The sequence below is a fragment of the Hyperolius riggenbachi genome, chromosome 2 (genome assembly GCF_040937935.1).
Source record: "Hyperolius riggenbachi isolate aHypRig1 chromosome 2, aHypRig1.pri, whole genome shotgun sequence".
In the NCBI taxonomy this organism is placed as follows: domain Eukaryota; kingdom Metazoa; phylum Chordata; class Amphibia; order Anura; family Hyperoliidae; genus Hyperolius; species Hyperolius riggenbachi.
In genome coordinates, this window is record NC_090647.1 from 143,645,788 (window position 1) to 143,658,297 (window position 12,510).

The 12,510-nt window shown below is 44.3% G+C and overlaps 1 protein-coding gene across 3 annotated transcripts in view; it reads left to right on the forward strand.

The window, feature by feature from the left end:
• The window catches only part of DGKA (diacylglycerol kinase alpha), a 245,608-nt gene that overhangs the window by 114,996 nt on the left and 118,102 nt on the right, over positions 1-12,510 (forward strand). The gene's annotated exons all lie outside the window — the stretch shown is intronic.

Below are 12,510 nucleotides of genomic sequence, written 5' to 3' on the forward strand. Positions count from 1 at the left end.
GGTGGTGCCGGCACTGTTATTCTATATGCGGACCACCAAAATTTAAAGATGTAGCTGACTGCATCTATAAGTACTGTATATTCTGGCATATAAGACTCCTTTTTAACCCTTGAAAATCATCTGAAAAGTCAGGGGTCGTCTTATACGCCGGATGCAATTGATGCCGGGTGATACGTCCTATCCTGTTACCAATTCCCGCTGCTGAGGACTGTAGTGAAGCGGCGCAGGCGCACATGCGTGAGATCTGAGAGGCAGAGAAGGATGTAGATGCGGGCCAAGGGTGGGCCAGACGAGTGAAAGAGGTGTGATTTATGGGCACAGCGCAATCTATTCTTCCATACCGCTCTGATAAACTGAGACAGAGAGAGCTGAACAAATCCACTTAGAGAGTTGACCAATCCAACCAGTCAATCACCTATATACTATTATATACTGTGTACCACATACAGTACAGCACCAGTATCTGTTCATACATAGCACCAGTATATTATGTTTTTTAAATTTTATTCAGTGTGCGTTGGAAGAGGGGCAGTCTTATATGGCGAGTATATCCCAAACTCTATATTTTAACTGGAAAAGTTGGGGGGTCGTCTTATACCCCCAGTCGTTTTATATGCCGGTATATACGGTAATACATTTTATGTGTGGAGGCCGGTAAAAAAGCCTCAGGGGGCCACATTCGGCCCGTGGGCCTTAGTTTGAGGACCACTGTTCTACAGAGTCCAGAAAATCAATGTGTTACACGAATATGATGCAGATAGTTACTCCTCATAATTCTATATTGATAGTTCTTGGCTATGAACATACATGACATCCACACTGAGAACCCTGGGCCTCAAGTGTGAAACTGGATATGTTCCTTGTAGAAACTCATGACGTTACTTTATTCAGTTTCAAACCTGGATCGGGAAAGTGACCATTGGAAGCCAAATTATTCTTCAGCAACAAGCCTTCCTACAAAGCAGTTTTCATGTCTAAGGCCTATTGTGTCTCTTGTGTGTGTGAAACAGAAGCATATAGGGAGACTGGCAGAGGAGGGGGTCATAATAAACTACAGATAGTTCCAGAGACCCCCATACTAAGATCAGATGAGTATTCTAAGATCAGGAAATGGGGATTTTAAGCAACAAAGAAGATCTTTTCTGATCATTTCATGTGGCAGTCACAGCTTGTGAGCTGTTTAGACTCACTGGCCAAGCAGCATATTTTGCTTTATGGTGATGGGAGGAGGATGGCAAGGGAAATCACACAGAGGGAATGTGAAAGGGAGGAGTTCCGGCAGGAACAGTAGTGGTTGGTGACCGTGGTCTATCACACTCGATCGCTGGAGAGGAAGGCTGTGATTTTGGGGGACAAAACTGGGCGCTGTCATAGCAGCTATACTGCACACCCCACCTAATGGTAATTCGGGGATCTGGCGGTTGGCAGACCCTGAATTACATGGGGGAATAGTATATAATGCCGCCAGGGAGTTTAGTGGCAGCAGGGTGAGCCATCATTATTATTATTATTTATTAGATTTATATAGCGCCAACATATTACGCAGCACTGTATAATAAATAGGATTACAGACAATGATAACAGGGGTGACAGAACAATACAGGTAACAGACCATAGATCAACAATACAGGTAATAGCAATAAGATACACAACACAATGCAGATAGGAGTACAATGCCAGATCATAAACTGGAATGGTAGTGGTAAAAAATTACCAGTTCCAAATTCTGGGTACAGTGCACACAGTCAAGTATAATACACAAGGGGAGAGGGCCCTGCCAAAGGCTTACAATCTTACAATCATGCTCGCTCTTCACCGAACTACCCGGCGCCGGAATGATATGTACCCTCGGGGGATACCTGCTCATGCTTTTTAGATTGAGGCAATCAGGAACAATTGTTTGGGCCAAGGGGCATTCACCGCTTAATAAATCTTCTATCTCAGATCCCTCAGTTTGTCAGTGTGTTCATACTTCCAAGCTAATGTTGCTGGCTGAGAATAGGGATCGTCAATAAGATTCAAATAATTGTTAGTTGGAAGATTATGCAAATGTTGTATGTAAGTTTACGCAACTTGAAAATAGTTCTATTGAATTACACTTTGGTGGAATTCAGTTGGTCCATTTTCAAGCTGCATACAAGATGCAGCATCAATTCAGAATTATTTACAGCTCATGGACCATCCCTAAAGGAGAACATAATTAAATAGCTTGTGATTAGCCAGTTGTTTCCAGACAATTCAAGGCAAAGTGTGAAGATTGGATGTACAGAGATGTACAGATATATAACGCTTACATGGGTTAATAGCCTGGTCATAGGAATGTTTTTCAGACTCTTCAGAGAAAGACGTCACACAGACTGCTCCTGATTCAGCTGTCATGTTGCCTTTTTTATCATGAATTAATGAATACACTATCAAAATACAGTAAATACTGCATAAAAAGTCAGCTAATACCCTTTTATGCTTTCTTGGCTGATACTCATTGGCACATGTTCTCACAATCTGTGTCCTTAGCCCATAACAGTCTCTTTAACATACAAATGTAGCCATCAAGGCTGCTCAGCCATGCTGATTTGTGCTTGTCGTGACTGTATTGTCAAGTTTATATACCTGCTTCAGTGCAGTCCTGTCTGTTTTATTACAAAGCAACCATCCAAGGATTTAATAAAGTATTATGTATTTTTTTCCTAATTTTATCTTGTGCTACCGTTTTTTTTTAACATTGCCATTGCAGTGTATGTGCTAATTAAATGTTAATGAAAAGAGAAAATTAAATAACTCATTATGCTGTAACCATGTTAAACTGGATTATGTGGCTTGTAACGGATGGACCGATGTCTTAAATGGAATTATGCGCTTTACTATTTTTAGTAAAGTTATTTTCATGGACTTTTTTTTTGGTCTTTCGTGATCTACAGGGGGTTGGCAAAGTAATGGAAACAATAACAATGTTTTAATATCAAGGATTAGGGCCTCCCTTTGCCTTAAGAACGCTTAATCTTTCTTGGAATGCGGTCTTGCAAGTCCTGAACACTGTGTAGCAGAATATTGCATCTTCCTTCATGGAGAAAATGTCTGGTCCTTTGGGAGATGAAAGAGGTGGAAATCTATTTTGCACTGAGAGCTATGGAAGCGTCTCAGAAATGTTATTTTTTTGTTCAGATTTCTTGACTGGGGAGGCCCTAGAGCAGTGTACATGTAAAAAGGGTGCCCGGAAATTTAGATGCAAGGTGAAGCCCTGCTGTGGCAAATTTCCCGGAGGTATTAATTATTATTCCCCCTCCAAGGCATTGTACATTGGGGATAAGATGCAATTCAGGTTCCAGCTATTGCTGCCAGCCGAATTGCGCTGTTTTTATCGTAATTTAGGCTCCATCATTTGCCAGTTCTCAAATTACTGACCGAGCACTGCTATAGTCATACTTATTATTACGGCATATGGCGGAGCACAAATTTCCTCAGCCAAGTGGCGCCCTTTTTACCTGATTTGCCTCAGCAGCCTTTCTCGCCTTTTTAGAGTTGAGTAACCCCTACATCATTTTTGGGACCTCAGGGAACTTCTATATAAAATTAACAAAATAAAATTACACTACTTCTCAATGTTTCCCCTTCTACCTACCTACTTAAAATCCAGCAATCATCCCCCACATATGAATGCCACAATCACCACCCACGTATGAAAAGCAGCAGTCACTACCACACATATGATATGCATCCCTGCATATAGGAAATGCAACAATTACCCCCACAGATATGAAATGCAGCCAGTACGCCCACAGATAATACGTGCATCCATTACCCTTCAGGGATAATAAGTGCATCCAGTACCCTAAGAATAATAAGTGCATCCAGTACCCCCACATATAAGAAGTGCAGCCATAGGTTTCCGTGAAACACCGGGTGAGAATGGCTGCCCTAGAAGGGATATGACTCTAGTTTTCATGATACCAGTTGTTAGCCTCCAATTCCTTGGATGATATGTAACAATCTGGTGCTATTAATGCAACTAATCTAGACTAATCTGTCTAGACAAATAAAAAAAGGGAGCAGTGGTTTTCAACTCTTTCCTGGAACATAGCAGACTATTGTGAGGAAAGATTTTTGTACTTGCAGTTGTTCTGATGTAGTTGAATGCAAACCCCACCCACAGCAATCATATTTTATATAAATGCTGCACAGTGTCATCTTTGTTTAAAATTAAAATAACACTGTGGACAAGTGCTCATGTCTCTAATCAACTTTCCGCTGGCTCACTAAGCTTCTAGCTGCCCTCACTATGGTGTGATATGGCATTGGCACTCTGTAGACAGTAGTAGTAAATCTAGGCCTTACTTGCAAGATAATTTTATGAAGTTCTATTATGTCCAGCACAAAGGTAGCTTAGTAACTCAGTATATGTGCAAGAAAAAAAGTTGTCAAAGTTGTGGGTGTGAGACATTTGGGTGCTCCATAGGAGCCCATGTTATTACCGATAATAACAGGAGTACCCAAACTTCTGCTGCACCCAAAAGTTTTCTCTACAACCCTGAAAACTTACATACAGTGACGAAGGTGGCACAATTATCATCTGGTTTGCAGAAGGGTTGGATGGTTAGGCATTGTGGTTGGAGGGGGTAGGCTAGGGATAAGCATCAGTGGGGTGGCCTGTTAGCGTTAGACGTTGGCTGGGGTCGGTTAGGGTTAGCCATCTGTGGGAGGACTAGTTAGGGTTAAGGGGACCATACACTCAGCCGATTTTCTGGCCGACCGATCGATCGATCGATTGATCGTTTGCAAATCGGTTGGCCAATCGACCGATCGATGGCCGATTTCGATCGATTTCGATGGATTTCCATCGAACTGGTTGGGTGGAAAATTTAGGTCGATCTGATGAGATTGCTTATCAGTTTGCATTGGCCTTAATGGAAATCTGATGGCAAAAAAATGCCATCAGATCGAATTTCAATAGATTTCAAACTGAAATCTATTGGAATTCTATCCTGGTAAAAAATGTTCTAAAAACGCATCAGATAGATCATCAGATGCATTTCTTATCTATCTGCTGCCAATCTGACGAGTGTATGGGCACCTTTAGACATCGGGGGGATCAGTTAAGGTTAAGCTTGGCAGAGGGAGGGCATGTACATGCAGTTATGCACACTGAAAAACGTAAGTCAATAACCTTTATTAACCACTTGAGGACCGCCCCCAGCCGATGGGCGGCGGCAAAGTCCGGGCCCAAACGACCGCAATACGCCCATCGGCGGGGGCGGCTGCGGGAGTGGCTATGCGGCGATCGCGTCATTCGTGACGCGATCAGCCGCCGGGGACTCGCTCCGCCCACCGCTCGTAGTAACCCGCCGGCCGTTCGGAAGCGCCGGCGGGTTACTAGCACCCGGATCGCCGCTGCACGTATGTATAATAGGCTTTGTAATGTATACAAAGCCTATTATACTGGCTGCCTCCTGCCCTGGTGGTCCCAGTGTCCGAGGGACCACCAGGGCAGGCTGCAGCCACCCTAGTCTGCACCCAAGCACACTGATTTTTCCCCCCCCCTGCCCCCTGATCGCCCACAGCACCCCTCAGATCCCCCCCTGCCCACCCCCCAGACCACTGTTTGCACCCAGTCACCCCCCTAATCACCCATCAATCACTCCCTGTCACTATCTGTCAACGCTATTTTTTTTTATCCCCCCCCTGCCCACTGCCCCCTCCTGATCACCCCCCCCACCCCTCAGATTCTCCCCAGACCCCCCCCCAGACCCCCCCCCGTGTACTGTATGCATCTATCCCCCCTGCTCACCTGTCAATCACCTGTCAATCACCCGTCAATCACCCGTCAATCACCCCCTGTCACTGCTACCCATCAATCAGCCCCTAACCTGCCCCTTGCGGGCAATCTGATCACCCACCCACACCAATAGATCGCCCGCAGATCCGACATCAGATCACCTCCCAAGCGCAGTGTTTACATCTCTTCTCTCCTCTAAACACCCACTAATTACCCATCAATCACCCCCTATCACCACCTGTCACTGTTACCCATCAGATTAGACCCTAATCTACCCCTTGCGGGCACCCAATCACCCGCCCACACGCTCAGATTGCCCTCAGACCCCCCCTTATCAATTCGCCAGTGCAATATTTACATCTGTTATTCCCTGTAATAACCCACTGATCACCTGTCAATCACCTATCAATCACCCCCTGTCACTGCCACCCATCAATCACCCCCTGTCACTGCCACCAATCAATCAGCCCCTAACCTGCCCCTTGCGGGCAATCTGATCACCCACCCACACCAATAGATCGCCCGCAGATCCGACATCAGATCACCTCCCAAGTGCAGTGTATACATCTCTTCTCTCCTCTAAACACCCACTAATTACCCATCAATCACCCCCTATCACCACCTGTCACTGTTACCCATCAGATTAGACCCTAATCTGCCCCTTGCGGGCACCCAATCACCCGCCCACACGCTCAGATTGCCCTCAGACCCCCCCTTATCAATTCGCCAGTGCAATATTTACATCTGTTATTCCCTGTAATAACCCACTAATCACCTGTCAATCACCTATCAATCACCCCCTGTCACTGCCACCCATCAATCACCCCCTGTCACTGCCACCCATCAATCAGCCCCTAACCTGCCCCTTGCGGGCAATCTGATCACCCACCCACATCAATAGATCGCCCGCAGATCCGACATCAGATCACCTCCCAAGTGCAGTGTTTACATCTCTTCTCTCCTCTAAACACCCACTAATTACCCATCAATCACCCCCTATCACCACCTGTCACTGTTACCCATCAGATTAGACCCTAATCTGCCCCTTGCGGGCACCCAATCACCCGCCCACACGCTCAGATTGCCCTCAGACCCCCCCTTATCAATTCGCCAGTGCAATATTTACATCTGTTATTCCCTGTAATAACCCACTGATCACCTGTCAATCACCTATCAATCACCCCCTGTCACTGCCACCCATCAATCAGCCCCTAACCTGCCCCTTGCGGGCAATCTGATCACCCACCCACATCAATAGATCGCCCGCAGATCCGACATCAGATCACCTCCCAAGTGCAGTGTTTACATCTCTTCTCTCCTCTAAACACCCACTAATTACCCATCAATCACCCCCTATCACCACCTGTCACGGTTACCCATCAGATTAGACCCTAATCTGCCCCTTGCGGGCACCCAATCACCCGCCCACACCTCAGAACGTCCTCAGACCCCAGCCCTGATCACCTCGCTAGTGCATTGCTTGCATCTATTTCCCCCCTCTAATCACACCTTGAGACACCCATCAATCACCTCCTGTCACCCCCTAGCACACCTACCCATCAGATCAGGCCCTAATTTGCCCTGTGTGGGCTCCTGATCACTCGGCCAAAACCTCAGATCCCCCTCAGACCCCCTTCCGATCACCTCCCCAGTGCATTGATTGCATCTATTTTCCCCTCTAAACGCCTCCTGAGACACCCATCAATCACCTCCTGTCACCCCCCTAGCACTCCTATCCATCAGATCAGGCCCAAAACATCCTGTCATCTAAGAGGCCACCCTGCTTATGACCGGTTCCACAAAATTTGCCCCCTCATAGACCACCTGTCATCAAAATTTGCAGATGCTTATACCCCTGAACAGTCATTTTGAGAAATTTGGTTTCCAGACTACTCACAGTTTTGGGCCCGTAAAATGCCAGGGCAGTATAGGAACCCCACAAGTGACCCCATTTTAGAAAGAAGACACCCCAAGGTATTCTTTTAGGTGTATGATGAGTTCATAGAAGATTTTATTTTTTGTCAAAAGTTAGCGGAAATTGGATTTTTATTGTTTTTTTCACAAAGTATCATTTTCCACTAACTCGTGACAAAAAATAAAATCTTCTATGAACTCACCATACCCCTAACGGAATACCTTGGGGTGTCTTCTTTCTAAAATGGGGTCACTTGTGGGATTCCTATACTGCCCTGGCATTTTAGGGGCCCTAAACCGTGAGGAGTAGTCTAGAAAACAAATGCCTCAAAATGACCTGTGAATAGGACGTTGGGCCCCTTAGCGCACCTAGGCTGCAAAAAAGTGTCACACATGTGGTATCGCCATACTCAGGAGAAGTAGTATAATGTGTTTTGTGGTGTATTTTTACACATACCCATGCTGGGTGGGAGAAATCTCTCTGTAAATGGACAATTGTGTGTAAAAAAAATCAAAAATGTGTCATTTACAGAGATATTTCTCCCACCCAGCATGGTTATATGTAAAAATACACCACAAAACACATTATACTACTTCTTCTGAGTACGGCGATACCACATGTGTGACACTTTTTTGCAGCCTAACTGTGCTAAGGGGCCCAAAGTCCAATGAGTACCTTTAGGATTTCACAGGTCATTTTGAGACATTTGGGTTCAAGACTACTCCTCACGGTTTAGGGCCCCTAAAATGCCAGGGCAGTATAGGAACCCCACAAGTGACCCCATTTTAGAAAGAAGACACCCCAAGGTATTCTGTTAGGTGTATGATGAGTTCATAGAAGATTTTATTTTTTGTCACAAGTTAGCGGAAATTGATATGTATTGTTTTTTTTTTTCACAAAGTGTCATTTTCCGCTAACTTGTGACAAAAAAAAAATCTTCTATGAACTCACCATACTCCTAACAGAATACCTTGGGGTGTCTTCTTTCTAAAATGGGGTCACTTGTGGGGTTCCTATACTGCCCTGGCATTTTAGGGGCCCTAAACCGTGAGCAGTAGTCTAGAATCCAAATGCCTCAAAATGACCTGTGAATAGGACGTTAGGCCCCTTAGCGCACCTAGGTTGCAAAAAAGTGTCACACATGTGGTATCGCCGTACTCAGAAGAAGTAGTATATTGTGTTTTGGGGTGTATTTTTACACATACCCATGCTGGGTGGGAGAAATCTCTCTGTAAATGGACAATTGTGTGTAAAAAAAATCAAAAGATTGTCATTTACAGAGATATTTCTCCCACCCAGCATGGGTATGTGTAAAAATACACCCCAAAACACATTATACTACTTCTCCTGAGTACGGCGGTACCACATGTGTGGCACTTTTTTGCACCCTAAGTGCGCTAAGAGGCCCAAAGTCCAATGAGTACCTTTAGGATTTCACAGGTCATTTTGCGACATTTGGTTTCAAGACTACTCCTCACGGTTTAGGGCCCCTAAAATGCCAGGGCAGTATAGGAACCCCACAAATGACCCCATTTTAGAAAGAAGACACCCCAAGGTATTCCGTTAAGAGTATGGTGAGTTCATAGAAGATTTTATTTTTTGTCACAAGTTAGCGGAAAATGACACTTTGTGAAAAAAAAACAATTAAAATCAATTGCCGCTAACTTGTGACAAAAAAAAAAAATCTTCTATGAACTCACCATCCTCCTAACGGAATACCTTGGGGTGTATTCTTTCTAAAATGGGGTAATTTGTGGGGTTCCTATACTGTCCTGGCATTTTAGGGGCCCTAAACCGTGAGGAGTAGTCTTGAAACGAAATTTCTCTAAATGACCTGTGAAATCCTAAAGGTACTCATTGAACTTTGGGCCCCTTAGCGCAGTTAGGGTGCAAAAAAGTGCCACACATGTGGTATTGCCGTACTCAGGAGAAGTAGTATAATGTGTTTTGGGGTGTATTTTTCCACATACCCATGCTGAGTGGGAGAAATATCTCTATAAATAGACAATTGTGTGTAAAAAAAATAAAACAATTGTCATTTACGGAGATATTTCTCCCACCCAGCATGGGTATGTGTAAAAAATACACCCCAAAACACATTATACTACTTCTCCTGAGTACGGCAATACCACATGTGTGGCACTTTTTTGCAGCCTAAGGGCCTGTACACACTGAAAAACGCAGGCAAAAACGCAAGCGCATGCGTTTTTAAAGTGCCTGTAGTTTTAAAAACGCATGCGCTTTTGCCTGCGTTTTTTGTGCGTTTGCGTTTTTCTTGTAATTGCTGATTGGCTAAAGAATCCTTTGTTTTTTTTCTAGTTTACATTTCAACAGGAATCAGGAGATTGCAGAGTCTTCTGGGATACTGACTTCTGAAAAACGCAGGCAAAAACGCAAGCGCATGCGTTTTTAATGCGTTTTTCATGCGCTGCGCTTAAAAAAGCGCAGCAGGCACTGCGTTTGCGTTTTTTTAAAAACGCATCGCACCAGTGTGTACAAGTCATCACGATTTTCATTCTTTTTCAAAAGACCTTGCGTTTTTAAAAACGCATGCGTTTTTAAAAACGCAACGCAAGCGCAGCAGTGTGTACAGGCCCTTACTGCGCTAAGGGGCCAAAAGTCCAATGAGCATCTTTAGGCTTTACAGGGGTGCTTACAATTAGGCACCCCCCAAAATGCCAGGACAGTGAACACACCCCACAAATGACCCCATTTTGGAAAGTAGACACTTCAAGGTATTCAGAGAGGAGCATAGTGAGTCCGTGGCAGATTTCATTTTTTTTTGTCGCAAGTTAGAAGAAATGGAAACTTTTTTTTTTCTTTTTTTTTGTCAGAAAGTGTCATTTTCCGCTAACTTGTGACAAAAAATAAAATCTTCTATGAACTCACCATGCCTCTCACTGAATACTTTGGGATGTCTTCTTTCCAAAATGGGGTCATTTGGGGGGTATTTGTACTATCCTGGAATTTTAGCCCCTCATGAAACCTGACAGGTGCGCAGAAAAGTCAGAGATGCTTGAAAATGGGAAAATTCACTTTTGGCACCATAGTTTGTAAACGCTATAACTTTTACCCAATCCAATAAATATACACTGAATGGTTTTTTTTTTATCAAAGACATGTAGCAGAATAACTTTCGCGCTCAAATGTATAGGAAATTTTACTTTATTTGAAAAATGTCAGCACAGGAAGTTAAAAGTCATTTTTTTGCCAAAATTCATGTCTTTTTTGATGAATATAATAAAAACTAAAACTCGCAGCAGCAATCAAATAGCAGCAAAAGAAAGCTGTATTAGTGACAAGAAAAGGAGGTAAAATTCCTTTAGGTGGTAGGTTGTATGACCGAGCAATAAACCGTGAAAGCTGCAGTGGTCTGAATGGAGAAAAAGGCTCTGGTCCTTAAAGAGACACTGAAGCGAGACTAAATCTCGCTTCAGGTCTTATATATAGCAGGGGCACGTGTGCCCCTGCTAAAACGCCGCTATCCCGCGGCTTAACGGGGGTCCCTTCACCCCCAACCCACCCCCCGCAAACCTTGGTCGCAGACTTGGTCGCTTTTCCCCTCTTCCTGGAGGCAGGGCTAACGGCTGCAGCCCTGCCTCCCAGCGCGTCTATCAGACGCGCATCGCCGCCTCTCCCCCGCCCCTCTCAGTGAAGGAAGACTGAGAGGGGCGGGGGAGAGGCGGAGATACGCGTCTGACAGACGCGCATGGGGCAGGGCTGCGGCGGTTAGCCCTGCCCCAACCAGGAAGCGCTCCCCTGCTGCACGGAGGGGGTTTGGGGGGACAGGGACGCCCGTTAAGCCGCGCTATAGCGGCGTTTTAGCAGGGGCACGCATGCCCCTGCTAGCTATGAGGTCTGAAGCGAGATCTATTCTCGCTTCAGACTCTCTTTAAGGGGCGAAAAGACTGTGGTCCTCAAGTGGTTAAAAGGACATATCCCTGCACATAAAACATTAAGAACTGTAAAACAAAAATGCAGCGGGGGAGAAGTAGGGAGACATGCACTCCTCAATGATCCAATGGGACAGTGACTAGCAATACATTTACATAAATCAATGATTAGGCTAAAAATGAAAAAATAGTGATAAAAATTGTATCTGTAGCGCTACTCCTGAATATTACTCTCTTGGAATCCCATAGTCTTACCTCAGATTTAAAGCTAAAAATCTAAGTTTATGCTTTTTGTTGGCTTAACTGATTGACATGTTTTTTTTTTCTTATTTTGTATTGCTTCCATTTTAAATTATAGATATTTTTATCTGTTTCGTGCACTCAGGGATGTTTCTTAGTCATGTAAAGGTTTTATGGCCTATAGTTAGTTATCAGCGAGGGTTACTCTACAATCTGACTCAAGTCTGACTGTAGACAGAGCCCTTTGTTCTGGACCCTTATGCTGGGTACACACTATGAGATTTTCTGGCCGATTAACTGTCAGATCGATTATTTCCAACATGTCCGATTTGCTTTCCGAGCATTTTCCGATCGATTTCCTATTCAAGTTAACGGAAATTGATCAGAAAATCGGCCAGAAAATCTCATAGTGTGTACCCAGATGAATGCCTATGGTTTCCACTAAGCGATTTTTCTGATGCACATTTTCTCATAGGCATTCATTAGTCAGTTTTTCTGCATCCAATCTGCGTGTAGTAAAAACAGGCCCTTATAGTAGTAAAAAAAAAAAGGAAAAGGAAAATGGCCTAGATCTGTGTAGGCATGGGATTGTAAATACACGTTTATCTCTTTATGTCACATGTCACTTGAGATACCCTTTGAGAATGCTTTGGCTGCAATTCCGTACCGAGTTACAAAACTACTTGCTATAA